Here is a 16,367-nt window from a genome sequence, read left to right as displayed (position 1 = left end):
TAACCCCAGCAGGCAACTAAGCACCACGCAGCTGCTCACTCACTTCCCCCCACCCAGTGGGATGGGGGAAGAGATTCAGAAAAAAAAAAGTAAAACTCGTGGGTTCAGATAAGAACAGTTTAATAGGACAGAAAGGAAGAAAATAATAATGATAGTAACAATAATAAGATGACAACAATAATAATAAAAGAATTAAAATATGTAAAACAAGTGATGCACAATGCAATTGCTCACCACGTGCTGACCTATGCCCAGTTAGTTCCTGAGCAGCGACCTCCCCCCCTTCCCTGGCCAACTCCCCCCAGTTTGTATACCGGGTATGACGTTACATGGTATGGAATACCTCTTCGTCCACTTTGGGTCAGCTGTCCTGGCTGTGTCCCCTCCCAACTTCTCGTGCCCCTCCAGCCTTCTTGCTGGCTGAGCATGAGAAGCTGAAGAATCCTTGACTTAGTCTAAACACTACTTAGCAACAACTGAAAACTTCAGTGTGTTATCAACATTCTTCTCATACTGAACCCAAAACATAACACTATACCAGCTACTAGAAAGAAAGTTAACCTATCCAATCCAAAACCAGGACACTAATCTTTTCATATCTTGTTCTCAGAGTAGATACATCTCTTCTACTCTTGGTTGAAGCATCTCCTGGGCACTAGAGCCAGATTTTTCTTGGCACTGAGCAGAATGAGCCCTTTTTGTGTGATTTTGACCAGAGCAGATACCACTCTAACCTGTTTTCCATTTCATCATGTGAAATTATTAATGGATACACATGGTGAAACGGAAGAAAAAGCAGAACACTCCTCACAGAGCAGGCAATTCTAAAAAAGGAAAACTGATACTTTGCTTGTGTTTATAATTCTTCTTTATATGACTTTCAAAATGTACTTCATAGATCCCGAGAATCACAGTCTGTTTAGAAGACATGTTGATGCATCAGCCCTCAAAGTAACAGTGTTTTGCAATGATACAAATAGGTGACCAAGTAATTAGTTTGCAGAATTACAAAAAAGGTTGCCTTCCCTACTGTATTGCGTGTGCTGTTTAGAAATCATAATGTAATCTACGTAACATAACCTAGGTAATCGTAACGTAATAGTAAGGTAATAAAAAAAACCTTATAACAAGCTGACACTTTAGCTCCTCAGTAAGAGAATACTATCCAGCAAGTATTTGTTAGAAAGTATCCATGGATAAGCAGGTATACATTTTATTTTTTCCACCCCTGGAATAAACACGATAATGCTGAGGCTTCAGTTTAGAATAACACAGAGGGTTAGACAAACAGTTGAGGCTGTAAACCTTCCCTCTCCTCTATGCCTATGAAGCTCAGTCATGAAAATGGAGGATAAATAGTATCAATGAAGTCAATACTTCTTTTTGTCAAAAATATGGATAAGGCCCTGGTATAGCAAGAAGTACATTAGTTTGGATCTATTAAGAGTTAACAAGGTCTTCCGTAGTAATCAGACCACTGCCAAATAGACTTGACCTTACCTAGCACCAGGGGCTGAAGACTAGCCATTGAGCCATCTTGAAGCATTGAAACATCTGCAACCTTTTAGCAACTATCAACATCATCTGATGTATCAAAAGACTATTTCAGGATTTTGTCCTGTGATGATGAGAAAATTCTATGAGCAGACTACATGATGGCAAGTTTTCTGAACTCTACCTTGTAAGACACCTGCTCACATATGGAAGGTAACCCTGCACAAATGAGACACAGAGCTGACTACAGTCCTTGGAGATGATGGAAGAGATGACCCATAGTTTAGAAAATCAGTAGAGCAGCACCGTCTATAAAAAGGAACAGGTACAACCCAGACCAGGCCAGGGCAAAGAGGACTACTGCTACAAGTGCCAAGGACCTGTCTTTGGCTCTATTTATTCTCTGCCATGGAAATAAATTTCTTAGACATAATCTGGACCAGCAGTCTAGATTATCAGTCCACAGACTGGGAATCAGGCATCTGGGAGAAAAAAAAAAGGCATAGCAAGTATCAGTCTCCTGCAGAAGCTTCTCAAAGCAGCAGCAATTCTGCTTTTTAGGTTGCTTTGGGCTCATCTCAGCAAGTTGACTGCAACACTGAGCTTCTGTGAAGCAGTTAATAGCTATTGGAGAGAGCTGCTGAAAATAAGTGTTCCTGGGGAGAGGAGAAGAGCATGAAGCTTCCCTGTGAAGTAGCAGTGAAGGGTGTGATCTTTCTCATTGACGCAGAGTAAGGAATACTGCCCAAAGCCACCGTTTTGACATCTTCCTTTCCTTGGAGATACTGTCTGAATACAGCGTGCATTGTGGGGCTGGAGTGGCAGAACTGCAGCCCCCAGCAGCCACCCTTGTCCTGTAGCAGCAAGAGTTACCTGTAATGGCAATTCTCCAGAGCACAGCCTAGAGTAACCTCCAGCCTTTTATCTTATCCTGTTCTGTTTCCTCCACCTCAAGAAAACACATATCCAGCTGAGAGGAAGGGTAGAGAATGGCAGAGAAAACATGTGAGAACTGCTCCTGGATCTACCTCATGCAGTGTTTCCAGCAGATCTGGTATTTAGCTGTGAGTGTAAGCAGTTTATTGGCACAGGTGAGACTATATCAAGAGGAGTAAAAATAGCATGCTGTTGCCAGTCTGATGTTGCTTCTAACATCAGTAGAGATTGCAATGCCAATGCAGGCACCTACCTCAAAGAAAAATGACATTAGAGGTTTCTAGCCTACACTTCAATCTCTAGTGGCACTGGAGTCAAAGGAGGGAAAGGAATACCCAGGTAAGAACTACTAAACATGCTAAAGCTCTCAGTAGTGGGAAGAATACTTTGATACATAACAAAAGAGACAAGGGAAGTAAGAAGAAAATCTTCCTCCATAGAACAAATGCTGTCACATAGATCTCTAGCAGGAGTAGCACCAGAAAGGTCCTAGAGATTAACAACAGGGGAGGTGGATGGGTAGATACGTAGAGTTTCAACCAATTTTGTTATGTCATTGTGTCTGGCTATAATAACAGACAATAGGGCCAGCCTTGTTTGTGGAAAGTACCACGCCTTGGATCTTTTTATTGCCCATTGTAAAGGTCAGACAATTTTACCTGAGATATCCCAATATATTTTCCTGTCTTGAGGCTTTTCAGTGATCCTTCAGCTACTGCTCTGGGAATCTTACAAAAATGCCCTGAAGACAGAAAAAAACTCTTGTCCAAAGATAAGACACGTACCTTCAACCTTACAGAGGAGAGTTAAATAGCACTAAAGCAGCACTCTTGAGAGAGACAGGCTTGCACAGCTTTAAGAAAAGAAGGTCATGAGGAGTCCTATTGCTGTCTTCCGTGACCTAATAGAAGAGCGTAGAGAAGATAAAGTCAAACTCTTCTCAGAAATGCGCAGTGAAAGGACTGCATTACATGAGGCAATGGACACAAGTTGCAATAAGGGAAATTTTGATTAGGTATTACAAATTTATTCACCATGAAGGCAGTCAAACCTTGGAACAAGTTACTGAGGGAAGATGTAGAATTTCCATCCTTGGAAATGCTCAAAACCTGACTGGACAAGGCCTTGAGCAAACTAATCTAAGTAGGCCATGCTTTCAGCAGTGGTTTGAAATAGATAATCTCCAGGGATCCCTTCCAATCTAAATAATCCTGTGATTCTTGACCAGGCATTCCTCTTGTCAGAAACAGAAGATGGGACAAAGATTCAAGAAAAGAATCCTGTTAGTGTATCTCTGGTAGCTTCTGAAGCCTTCTTTTAAGCAAATGTGCTATGTTTACCTCCACTCTGTTGTCTTGTGGCAAATGTGGAAAAGAGGTCTAGGGGCTACTGCCATGGAAGCTCTGGAATTCTTGTGGTATAAAGGGCTGTGTAGAATCCATGGTCCACAGTAACATAAAGAAATTAGAGGCAAACTTAATGAAGAAGAGTAGTCCTACAAACCTACCTATTTAACACTACGCTACTTACATTACAGAGAGCTGTTCAAGGAATGTAAGAGCACCAGTTCTCATCCACATCAAAGAAAGGTCAGAAAGCTCTGCATGAGTGCCCATCCTGTCCTGATGCTACCAATTTCTCCATCTCTGATGTCTGAGATACACACATACCAAGCATGGAAAACACAGGTGCTCTCAGTGGAAGAACTTTGCCTAGGTCTTCCAAAAATACTTCCCTACTGTCAGAGTCCAATATCTTTATAGCAAAGCTGAATTATATTAGAGGATATCTTAACAAAAAGTTTTTACCTTCGTCCAATTTTTATGACATCTATGTACAAGAAGTGATAGATATTTTGCTCCTAAAATTAGAAGTAGCACTGTAGCATGAGTACTTCCCACGAATTTCACAACTAAGAAAGGAACATTGCTAGTTACTGCTTTACTTTTCTGCAGTTCACCATTTCTAGTAAGTTTTGAAAGTATTCTTTAAATGGGCAGTGTTCCTTTACTCCAGTGCTGTAGGGCATTTCTTGATAATCAGGAAGAAGTAGGAGAAATGAAATGAGTGTTACTTTCAGCAAAAGCTGAGTCACAGTTAAATTTCGCCACGCAACACCCTGCCCTTTGTGCCCTTCTGCTTACAGGCTGCTGCAACCTTCAGCTGTCTACAAGTTGAAAGTCATGTTCAAAAACCAAACAATGAAATCAGCAGCTTTTGTAACACGTCACATGGATCTGTGAGCATGATTTTGGGAAAGGTCCAAGTTTAGAAAATGTTGCTCCTACTATTCCAATTATGTGGCAAGAACTTCTTGTTTACATGGTTTATTTGTAATACTGTGTAGGATCGGGGGTTTCGGCCTGAAAATAAAAACGAGGTATTACTGGAAACTGACTAACAGTGACAATGGCCACTAATGGTCCTCCATTATGTGTGGATGCATATTAGGAACTGCAGAGAATTAATCAGCATACCCTTATTATGTCCTACGGTGATCAACTAATCAAAGTCAATGGAGAGACTTGTGCTGCTTTCAATAGCATTTGGATCAAACAAGCCATGATGCAAAAACAACCCAACCCCAAACCAGTTGATATCAAACCCTTGGGTACACACTAAATAAAGATGACTGAAGTTCCCAAACTGACATATTGCCTGTGAATAGTCAGATTCCCAGACTTCTGAGCACTCACAAATAAAGTTAATTGCCAGTAAATCTGGCAGCTGTTTCAGCTTCATGTTGGTTAAAGTTTATAAACCCAGGCTTTGCAAACAATGGTAGAAACCCTTGTCACTGTTGGAGACATGTTAGTGCATCTGCTAATACCTATGGCTTGTTCACCCAAGAAACTGATACTATTCAAGACACTCTTACCTTTCTGCAAGGGGTTAACATCAGCGAGCAGTTAGAGTAAAAAAAAAAATGCATGAGCAAACGTAAACAAAAAGCAGCCTCAACCATTTGCTACATGAACATATCCTTTGTGCAGATGAACTATATTGACAAAGCTATAGAAGCACGTAAATGCCTAACTACATTTTTGTACTACATTTTACGTACCCATAGTTCAGTGTATAAGGTCAAGTTATTATTACATTTTTATGGCCAGTTTATATTCTTAGTGAATTTATCTTAATGGAATAGCGTTAAGCATATTGTACAAAGTGTTCTTTGCCTCTATCCTCTTGTAAACCAGAACTTCCCTTTTTCAAAAATGTTAAAGGTAAGTTTATAATAAGCAATATGAGCTTGTATATTTTCTCAGCCATAGTTCCAACATGAACTCAATCACAACAGCACTGTGCCACATCAAAGACCCAAACTAGACACTATGCCGTGACATATGGCTACCATGAGCTTATTCAGAACTTGGATATCTCTGCATGTGCATGACTAGATGGTATAGACATCCATAGTGTATTTCAGAAAAGGACCCATCTGATCTCTGTAAGTTGGTTCCAATCTGCACCCATCTGTACACAGTGAAACATTATGTACAACTCATACTCTGTATTATCAGAATGCCAATTATCAGAAAGTGAACTAATATTCAACATCCTAAAATGGAAGTTCTCAGAAAGCAGATACAAGCAGGAAGGACACACTGTCAAATTTGAATGTTATACATCACTAACACAATTGTCAGCATAACTTGCAAATCCTCAGGTCATCTCCAGTGCCAGATGTTATAAGACTCCTTCATAAACCATTAAGCTTTGGAGAAAAAGGTTTGGAGAAAAGGTACCTGAAGATACCCAAAAAAGGGACACAAGTGGCTTTCAGCATGATCTCGGCATATTGTATCATACAAGGAGACTGTGAAGAAAGGGCAGGAAATATTTCTGCCTCTGTGTGACTGCTCTCCTTTAATTTACTGCATTGTTATAAACTGATAATCCAATTATGTGAGAAAAAATGCTCTGTTATGGATCTAAGTATTTAGCAAAACCAGGCAAAGACCATGAGAGAGTCATCTTCCCCATCATATTAACAGCAAAACTCCTGTGACTGAATGAATCAAGAGTTAACACTACAACACATTAAAGGGGCAGTTTATAGTAATTAATTGTCAAAATTATAGGTCTTATTAAAAATAAGAGTATCATCACAATGTTTGTTATAAATGCCAGAGCACTATAATAAAGCAGGAACTGTCAAGCTCATCTTTGAAAATGTTAATAGGGAAAAAAAGTAAAACCAACTCCAAGTAACATCCCTTACTCCTGTTACTAGAAATAATATAAATCAACACCTACAGCACTAATGCATTCCAATACCATAGTGTATGGGTGCAGCTAACCCACTCTTATACAGAAGGGATTAGCTTCAAAACAGCACTGTCCCACCTCTTTCTTGGCCTTGTGAAGCTCAGTCACGAGGGGAGAAGAGACTGTAAGACTGGGGACATACATTATCTCCACTCTCACTCTTGGAAGTTTTACAACAATAAGGTATCCTCAAATCAATGCAACTAGGTGTGGTAAATACAGTTAAACAATACCCAAGTGTTTTTCAGTACTAGATTCTTCGTTAGACATCAGCAGCTACTTGTGTATAGCCTCTCATGTGCTCAGTGAGAATGGACATGGAAAATTGATCGTTTAAATGCTGAAAATTATTTAAAAAGAGTACTTACTTGTTTCATGTCAACATGATTCATTTTCTTTTATACAGACGGCCATTCTATTTTGTATCTAGAGTTTCATTGCAGCACTTAATATTGTACAAGATTGCTATTTGTAACTGGACAAGAATCTGCAAAGTAACACTTAGAATACTGTACCTTAGAATACACTTTTCCTCAATGTGAAATCAGAAATACCGATTAAAAAAACATGTCACCTTGTTTTATGATTCAAATCTACTATTAAAAATGTTGCTAAGAAACATCTGGTTGGTATTCACTCCAGTTTGCTTAAATACATGTCAACAGATAATCCTCATATTCCAAGTCTGAGTGAAAACAGACCTTTCAGCAAATTCAGCCTCACCCTAATTCCTTCTGAAATAAGTGATAATTTCTGCTTCATTGGGTGCAGAATATTATCCACTAGTGATAAAACTCTCAATGAACTTAAAAATCTTACCTTTAATAATAAATTCTTACCTCAACCTATTATCACTGATCTCAGTGACAGAGGAACACAGTCTAAGGGATCATTAAATAAACAAGCATATGCCTTCCTAGATTTGAAATTACATTTTTTCAATGAACTGACAACAGCATAAAAACTAATCACAATAACCTTTATTACAGATGCACTCATATTTTCAACGGCTGAAGACTGTTTCTTTTCAGTGCTAAATAACTTAGCATTTAAGCAGAACAGCAATCATGAAACAACAAAACTCTACAGCAGTTATGAAATAGCAAAAGAATAAAACCTGGATTTCTTTATCTGCATTTTCAAGCCCTTACAAGATTGCACTAAAGATAGCATAACTGCCCAGGAGGCGGGCAGGATACTACACTGTAATCACAGTTACTAAAAGCAATCTGAATTACAGAAGTTAAAGCAAAACTAGACTTAAAGTACTGTGTTTAGTATTGCACAAAGACTAAAAATCATTATCTTTCTGGATTACAAAGGGCTTTTAGAACATAAACTACCATGACGAATTATTGCAATTCCTTTTTCTAAAATGTGAATAAAACAATGATAGATTATGTGGAAGTGAAATAAATATAAGTTTTCAGTAGAGTCTTGAATAACATTCAAGCAGTATGCAACTCAATCTTTGAAAAACATTTCATTGTTTATAACATAAATCAAATTTAAAAGCTTTAAAAAAATCAACTTATAATTAGGCATGTTGTATCACTGAAATGCATTTTCAAAAGTTAGTGATTTTACCGGGAGGAGGGAGGAACCAAGCTTTTGTGGGAAATCTCAGAGTTCCAGAAAGTATGCAAAATTAGACAAAAGCTAATTAGGAAGCCTTAGAAGACCCTGCTTACAACAAGATAGATATAAGAAGTTACCTAAGTTCAAACACAAATCAATGACCAGAAATATAATTTACATACCTGGTACTAGGGAGAAAAGCAGTAGACTACAAACAAAATCAGTATCTTGAAATGATCTTAAAAGTAGATACTCAAAGGGAATCAAATTTTAAAACAATCTTCACTTTTAACATTGTGTAGGTTGTGTGTTTTAGCAGCCAAACTTGTGGCTTTTGGTCACACATCAATCCGTATGAAGAAAGGAAACTTAAGAATGAGCAAACTCTCCCATCCAAGAACCTACACACCCAGTCCTGCATCACTTCAGTTAGCGAGAACTGTCACTGAGCTCAAGAGGTACAGGATCACACCCCACTTGGAAAACAGCTTTATCTTATTTGCAGTACTTATTATTTTGAGATTTGAACATGCAGTAAAGCCAAAGAAATGAAAGATTAAATTCTCACAAAGCAACAATTCTCTCCTACAGTGCAAGATGTATGGTGCATTTCTGCTGATAATGTTTCAATATATTGCCTTGACACGTGCTCATGCATGGTTTTGCTTCTGCTGTGCATTCAACTGAATGAGTAATAAATTAAGGATTTCTTCTAAGCATTGCGCTCACTTAAGATCAATGTTCCACAGTACACAGTGCCCCGTTGTTTATGGAAGTTTCAAAATGGTAGTCATGATCTACTGAGTCCATTTTCAACTTCTCACATTTAGTAAGGTGTTCCGAAGCAAAAGACAAGTTCAAAAGAATGTATGAACCTGAACAGTTATAAAAACAGGAGCCTTTGGGGAAAACAATGGGTTTTTAACTTGTTTTAAACTTCTTCACACAGCTGCTTTGCAAAATATATTTCCCATTGTGATTTACAGTATACTACAGCTGTTTCTTTGTGTACTTTTATTAAGTTATCCACGTTTTTTTAATAACAGTTGAAAACCAGAGTTCCAGACCACTGGCAGTCCTAGATAAAGGCAAATATCATGCCAGAGCAAACAAAAAGAGACCCAGTGGATATAGAGGAAGTGACAGGAAGTTTTGGAAGAAACAAACAGAACAGAACAAAAGTTTCAAAGAGCCTGAGCTGCATCAAGAAGATTTATGGGAAACATTTTGACTTTACAGTCTTAGAAACTTTGATTTGGCGGTGGACAAGGAGGCGAGGGGCAGGAAGGATTAGAATGGAGAATGCAGCGATAGGGCTTAATCTATTTCTGAACTTTGTGAGTCACATTTAATGTAAAGTTTCAAGTCACGCTGTTGGTAAACAGCGGTAGTAACAACAAAAAGTTCATAAATTCTGTAATTTATTCTGTCATGATAAACACTACCAGGTAACAATCCTGCACTGACCTTGTGAATGCACTAGTTGACAAAATGTCAATTAGAAATGAATAGACTTATGAAATAGTTTAATGTTAAATGAAAAGCTCTGATAACCTTATGATACAAATTAAACTTTGATTAATTCACAGGTGACTATCACAAAATTTGTTACAGATGAATGCTCTAAACTCTTAACAAGATTTGAAGACAGAAATAAAACAGGGACTTTTTTTTGGTAAGTTATTCAAATTTTCAATAATATAACAAATGTCACAAATGGAATAAACTGATTTGTGATACCATTAGACTAGAGCAGATTCTATGAATAGAATTGTATTGTTTCAGTTCATACAGATGCTGCAGTATCTGTTCTGCAGAAAGTAGTAAAAGGTCAAAAGAAACAGGTAAAGCCTTTAATGTGCAATTTCTATTTATCTTAGGTATTTGCATGATAAACTATCTTAATATTATGCTCACCACATTGCTCTGAGGTACAAAACATACTATATTTGTCAGAAAGCATTAAATGACTTACCTAAAACACCCTGTAGTAGACTGTACATTTTCTAAGTTTCTTGCTCACATCTTAACTACTCTTTTCTACCTGAAAAGAAAAATGCTCAGGATCACTGATAATTCTGCTTATGCTTGCTCAGAGAAAGGAACTTATCACCTAAGGAATAAGATAAAATAATTTCTTCATTTCTCAAAAAGCCACGAATTCTTGACTTTGGTGCTGCTAGAAAAACAGGAGACTCCCATGAAGAAGAAAACTACAGGATACTTAGTGCCTACACTTGATCAAGGGCTGTTCATAAGTAATAGAACTGTACACACTGAGGGATTTGTGAACTTTTTTTTAAACATTAATTTTCTCATATACCTTCATCATCCAGACTATATCCACTTCTACAAAAACTTTTATCAAGTCCCTTCTTGAATCCCGTCTTCCCTCATTAGATTCACAACCACAGTAATAAATAGCTTTAAGGGTAACTGCCATCCTCTACCTTGCATAACCTAACGATCTAATGAGCAAATGATATTTCAAATACATTTCAAATGTATCACGTTTTTTCTAGAATGAAAAAGCCAGACTGCAAGAACTGACTTGACATTCAGCTCTGGTTCATACCAAAAGGAAATCCTTACGATTGTGAAGGAGAGAAAGTAGCACACTTAAGTCACAGATATAACTCCCATTTACCTTTTTAGAGAGCTCCCACAGAAAAAGGAGGACAACCACAAATCAGAAATGTAACATAGCCGAATCTCCTCCATAGCCACAGGAAAGGTGCAATTATAATTTAGCAACAAAACAGCAACTCCTCCAGGCAGAACTAAATCACAAACATCATATTGAGAAACAAAAATCACTCCTCCTTTCCCTCTACCCTCAGGCTTATAATTAAGGGAAACTCAAAAGAGATCCTCTTTATTTCTATTGCTTGAAAACAAAGAGCCCTGTTGAGTCAGAGAATACATATCTTTTTCTTAACTTCCACCAGAAACTCCTTCTACTCTGCCCTGAAAATGGATTCCAGACATAGAAGGCAAGGACATAGAAAGCAATAGAAAATATATCTATTTTTTTAAAAATCAGATCAATAGATCTAAGTTGTTAAAAGTATGTGGACCTTCGAAAATCTCATAAGAATTAAAATACCCTGATTACATTAAAATGCTAGACATTTTTAGAGAAAAGGGTAATTAGCACTTAGAAGTGAGGAAGGGCTTTAATCATCATGGAACTTAAAGAACAGCTGTTAATTATTGCCTGTGGGAAACCAAAGGGCTGACAGGAAGAATAATGACAAAATTAAGTACCAAATTTCTGTTTCTGTTGAAACCACAGTCTTTAAGTGTCCATTTCAGTTAAAAAAATTAAGCTCTGGGCTTGTGTTTTGGAAGCACTCTATCGGTCCACTTGGATTGCTTTGTGACAATATTCTCTAGCTGCTGACTGGCCATTTCCGTCCTTCAGCTTGTGAGAGCCTCTCTAATGCTTTGTAGCTGTTTGGGTTCATCCCAGTAACTCCCATGAGGACACTCGGTATCTTGAGCAAGTAGGTCATATTCTGGGATGAGAATGAGTAGAATCCATAGATCGTGGTAGTTCTGCTGTAGAGGGCAAATTATTATGCAGAACTCACACAGAGTCTGATTCTGCTCAGTACTCACCAACTTCCAGTAAGGTTGTTTCTGATGGGGCACCGTCTGAAAGCTACGAAGGGCAAAAGGAAAATTCTGGGAAAGCTTCATTTCAAAGCATAGGACTTTTTCCAGGATAAGGGGATTATTTAACTATTTTCCAGAGAGGTTCTAGTATAGGATAGTACATCACAGGCAGAGATGTACAATCAGTACAGATTTTTTTTAGAGTTACAACAAGCTTTGCAATGGTATTCTGGTAGCTCGTTCAAAAGACTGTTTCTTTATTGGCATACAGTCACCCTTATAATGGTGAGGTACGCGTTGTAAATGCCCCCTTCAGAGGAGATACAGCGTTATCTTCAGAAATGACAATATATCCTGGGGCTGTTTTGTTGCACTTGGAGCAATTAATTGTGCAACTACATGTATATTGGTCCAAACACCATTCTGTTTGACAGGGGTGTTCATAGTAGCACATAACCAGAAACAGCTTAATGGAAAAATAGCAGCTATTAAATTTCCAGAAAATGATTAAGTAATCCAGGTTTTTCATAGAGAACAGCTTTATCATCTTGATTTTAGGAACAGCACAGATTTCTTGGTACAGATTTCTAGAATTTCTTTTTTTAAAACCACTGAAGGATAAAAGCTTGTATTCCTGAAAGCTTGTCCGCTTCTCTCCTCTACTTCTCTGTAAGATTTATCTAATAAAAGGCACAGCCGCTCTTTACAACCATACCAGCTTCCCTTGGAATCCTCTGTGACAGCAGTATTTAGCTTAAGTTTGCACTGCACCACACCATCATTACACTGCACAGCAAAGCCCTTCAAACTGGATATGCAACCTCTGCGAACATATGCCGCTTTACTACAACGGAAGACTGAAAAAGGATTGCCAACAACTATTCAAGTACCTTTTCTACTACACTCCCACACATGAAGGGTTGAATCTCTACTTCCTTCAAGTCAAGACTTTGGCTAAGCCTATCCAAAAACACTTGAAAATAATCTCAAATAAACTACTTGGTTAAACTGTGGAATGAAAATATTCCCATGTTCCAGTCTAGATTAGTCTAGATTTAGTTCAACACCTTGATCTTTCAAATACAAAAAAAGATGAGTTTAAGAGCTTGTGCATGCTGATGTGGATGCATCAGCCATATGGGGACAGAAGTTGGCGAACTCATTTTGCCTTCAGGCAGTCTTAACCTACTTTCCAGCTCTTTTATAGAGACTTTTATTTGGTGCTTATTGCATAACCCTTGGTGAATTTTTCTACTTTTACCTGCTCACAGTTACTAGCGAACCAGAAGCTACTTGCTGATGATGTAGTTCAAGCTCCTTTTTTCACATGGCCCACCACATTTTCCTTAAGCTTAAACAACCTGAGAAGATACCATCCAAAGCTAAAGATCTATTTCCTGCCTCGTCTGTCTACAGAAAGCAACAGCTTTAGGAGACAGACATACAGTTACTGACTTTCATGCACAGCTTCTCAAAAGAGTCAAAAGGACCCAGCAGTTTTATAATACCCGATTTTGAAATACAAAGAGTTACAATAACGAGTGGGTAAGCCTTGTCTACCAAATACTACTATTAAAAGCCTGTACACACAGCCCAATCTCCTTTCAAACATACAGTCATTGTAGGGGTTTTTTTTGGTTTTTTTTTAAACTTAGGATGATATGATTCTTAGAAACAAGGCAAAAGAGCCAAGGCCAGCTCCTACAGGGGAGTGTAAATGCTTCTAGGCTCTGGTCTTTCACAGAAAGAGTACATGGCCACAAAAGAACATCCTCAGGCTGTTCTTGACAAAGATGGACTTGGCAACTGGAATAGAAATGAAACAGCATCCTTTAAGATTCTAGATATAAGCTACTGCTGTCATTGCTGTAATTAAGAGAAAGGCTGTGACATAAATGGCATCCCCGACATGATATTTATGTAATAATTAATTGTGGGGAACGTCATGTTCCAGCAGGCACAGAAACTATCCCCCCCGGGTAAGATGTTGCTTTTGTTTACTGGGGGAGCACAGTACTGGAACAAGAGCACCATGGTTTGCTGTCTGCTCTTGCTCTCAGTACGAGAGAGTAATTCTTTCACAGGGTTCCCCGCAAAGCGGGGTTAAGCAACGTCGCAGGCTCCCTTGCTGATGCCAAATAACGGAAAACCGACGGCATCGCACAAAGAAGCCTCTCTCTGTTTCAAGAGCTATAAATTCAACCGGAGCTGTTGACTCCCGTGACTCAGAGGCGTGACTACCCGCAGAAGTCAGCGCCCCAGCCGCGGCTCGGCTCGGCTCCACGCCCCGCGGGGCGGGCAGGGCCGTGCCGTGCCGTACCGGGCCCGGGCTCTCCGCCCGCCCGCCCTGCCTCCCCTCCGCCGGGGCGGTGAACGGCCCCGCTCCCACCCGGCCGGGCTCCTCACCTCTGCCCACCGGCCCGGCCCGGCCCGAGCCCTGCGGCCGGGGGATGAGGAGAGCCCCGGCCGGGGAGGGCGAAGCCTCCTCCGCCACGGCGGGAGCCCCGGCCCGGCCCCGCCCGGCGCCTCAAGGAGCCCGGCGCGGTCGCCAGGCAACCGCCGGCCGCGGCCCCTGCTGCTGTAAACACCGCCACGCACGTGACGTGACGCGGCGGCCCCCGCGTTACGTCACCTGCCCCGGCGGGGACGGCGGGGCGCCTATAAATAACGCCAGGGCCTGCGCACGCGCACTGCCGGCGCGGGGTCGGGGGAGCGGGGCGCGGGACGGAGCCCAGCGAGGCCGTCACCGCCGACGCGGCCGCGGCCACGCCCGCCGGCCACCGTACTCCCCACCCTCACCTTCTATTTTTATTCCTTTGTTTCAGGTCCCCGCCCCTCCGCCGGCAGCCGCCGCGGGAGGACGGGATGACGCCATCCGCTTCCCGGAACGATGACGCGCGGGGAGCGGAGCGGCGCGGGGGGGGAGGAAGCCGTTGGAATGCGCGCGGGGCTTCGCTGCCTTAAAGGGGCAGCGTCCCCGGGCCCCGCCCCCGGGCGGGGGGCGGCCCTGACGGACGGGCGCAGCTGGCGGGGGTGGGGGGGGGGTGCGGAGCCACCGCGCTCAGCCCGGCTCCAGCCCCCGGTGCCGCAGCCGCCGCTCCGGCCCCTGCCCAGCCCCTGCCCGGAGCTCTCCCGAGGGGCCGGGCTCGGGCGGCGGGAGCGGAGCCGGCCCCGAGGGGAGCGGGGCGCGGGCGGGTGGCAGGTGCCGAGGCCCGGCCCGGGTGTCGCCCCGCCGAGGGAAGCTCGGCCTGGCGGCGAACGTGACCCCTCCGGGGGGGGGGTCTCCCCGGCGTGTGTCCCCCGGTCGGGGGTCGGGCCCGAAGCGGCGCGGGCACTGCGCGGGGTCTTCCTCCGCCCCGGCCCTCCCGGGCAGTTCGGCGGAGGCGGCCGCGACCGGCCGGGGCTGCCGCGGGTGGGCTTTGGGATGGAGCGGTTCTCTTCACCGCCGGTTAGCGGCTGGTGCGGCGGAGCGGCTCCCCGAGGGCGGGCGGGGGGGCTGTGCGGCCGGGGCCCCCTGCCGCCCGGCCTGGCGGGCACCCGCGGGAGGGGAACGCCGGCCCTGGCCCAGAGCAGCAGCAGCGTGGCATGGACAGCGCCTGCCTGCCTCTGTGGGGCGAGCCACAGATACACATCGTTAATAAAACGACGCTAATTCACACAGGAAGAAGTCCTGACTGCGTTTTCTGCATGTTTCTAGCTGAAACACAGAAGCATCGGACGCCACAGTAAAGGTTTTCTGACGATGCGTTAAGCGTGAGCGTGTTTGAGATAACAAAACACAGCTTTAACTCGGCCGGGAGCTGAGGGCTTGTCCATAGTAGGTTATCCCTCGATCGGGGATGTGCTCCGAAATAAAGCCCCTCACTCAGTATAAGGTCGAGATGATGCTGTGGCATCATATTTAGATCATGGCTCGTAGGGAAATCTAGGGTGTACTTAGTCACCTATGGCATGACCTTATATTCCCACTCAATTTAGTAACAGCAGTTGGTTTCTTATGGGGCATGTGAGATTTAATTTATTAACTGAGTTTCTAGGATAAGTGGAGAGGAAAGTCAGAAAAGGCATGAGATGAGAAGTCAGCAGATGAAAGGGAAATGCTCAGAGAGATGGAGCTCCCAGAGAAACGTAAGTCTTGTCTCCTAAGCTGCTCAAATGGGACGTTAATGTAAATGCAGTTACTTATCAACAAATATTTTTGATACGTTGCCCCGAGTGATTTTTTTTTCCTGATTTTTAAAATATCTGGTTATGATTCTCATTTCAGCTCTCACCTTTTGTTCAGTTTTGAGCCTTTTTATTGAATAGCACAGTGGGATCTGTCGGAATACTAAAACTCTTGTGTTCCGAGAATGATGTTTCAGCCATCTGGAAAAAAAAAAAAGCCTCTGTTTACATTTGGATGGTATTATCTTATTCATCAGGCTGGCATGTGGGAATATTGATATATGTTTGAGCATGTAAAATCC

General features: G+C 42.0%; 1 long non-coding RNA gene across 1 annotated transcript in view; it reads right to left on the bottom strand.

The window, feature by feature from the left end:
* The window catches only part of LOC104322360 (uncharacterized), a 59,238-nt gene extending 44,791 nt beyond the window's left edge, over nucleotides 1-14,447 (bottom strand). Inside the window, exons 1-2 of the long non-coding RNA XR_011327445.1 lie at nucleotides 14,305-14,447; nucleotides 10,256-10,324 (exon numbers count right to left, since the gene is read on the bottom strand). This is a non-coding gene — a long non-coding RNA (uncharacterized lncRNA). The remainder of the gene's footprint in view (nucleotides 1-10,255; nucleotides 10,325-14,304) is intronic.
* Between the last annotated feature and the right edge of the window lie 1,920 nt (nucleotides 14,448-16,367).

The sequence above is a fragment of the Haliaeetus albicilla genome, chromosome 13 (assembly GCF_947461875.1).
Source record: "Haliaeetus albicilla chromosome 13, bHalAlb1.1, whole genome shotgun sequence".
Taxonomy (NCBI): Eukaryota; Metazoa; Chordata; class Aves; order Accipitriformes; family Accipitridae; genus Haliaeetus; species Haliaeetus albicilla.
The sequence above is the reverse complement of the archived record's forward strand: the minus strand, read 5'-3'. Positions and strand labels throughout refer to the sequence as shown.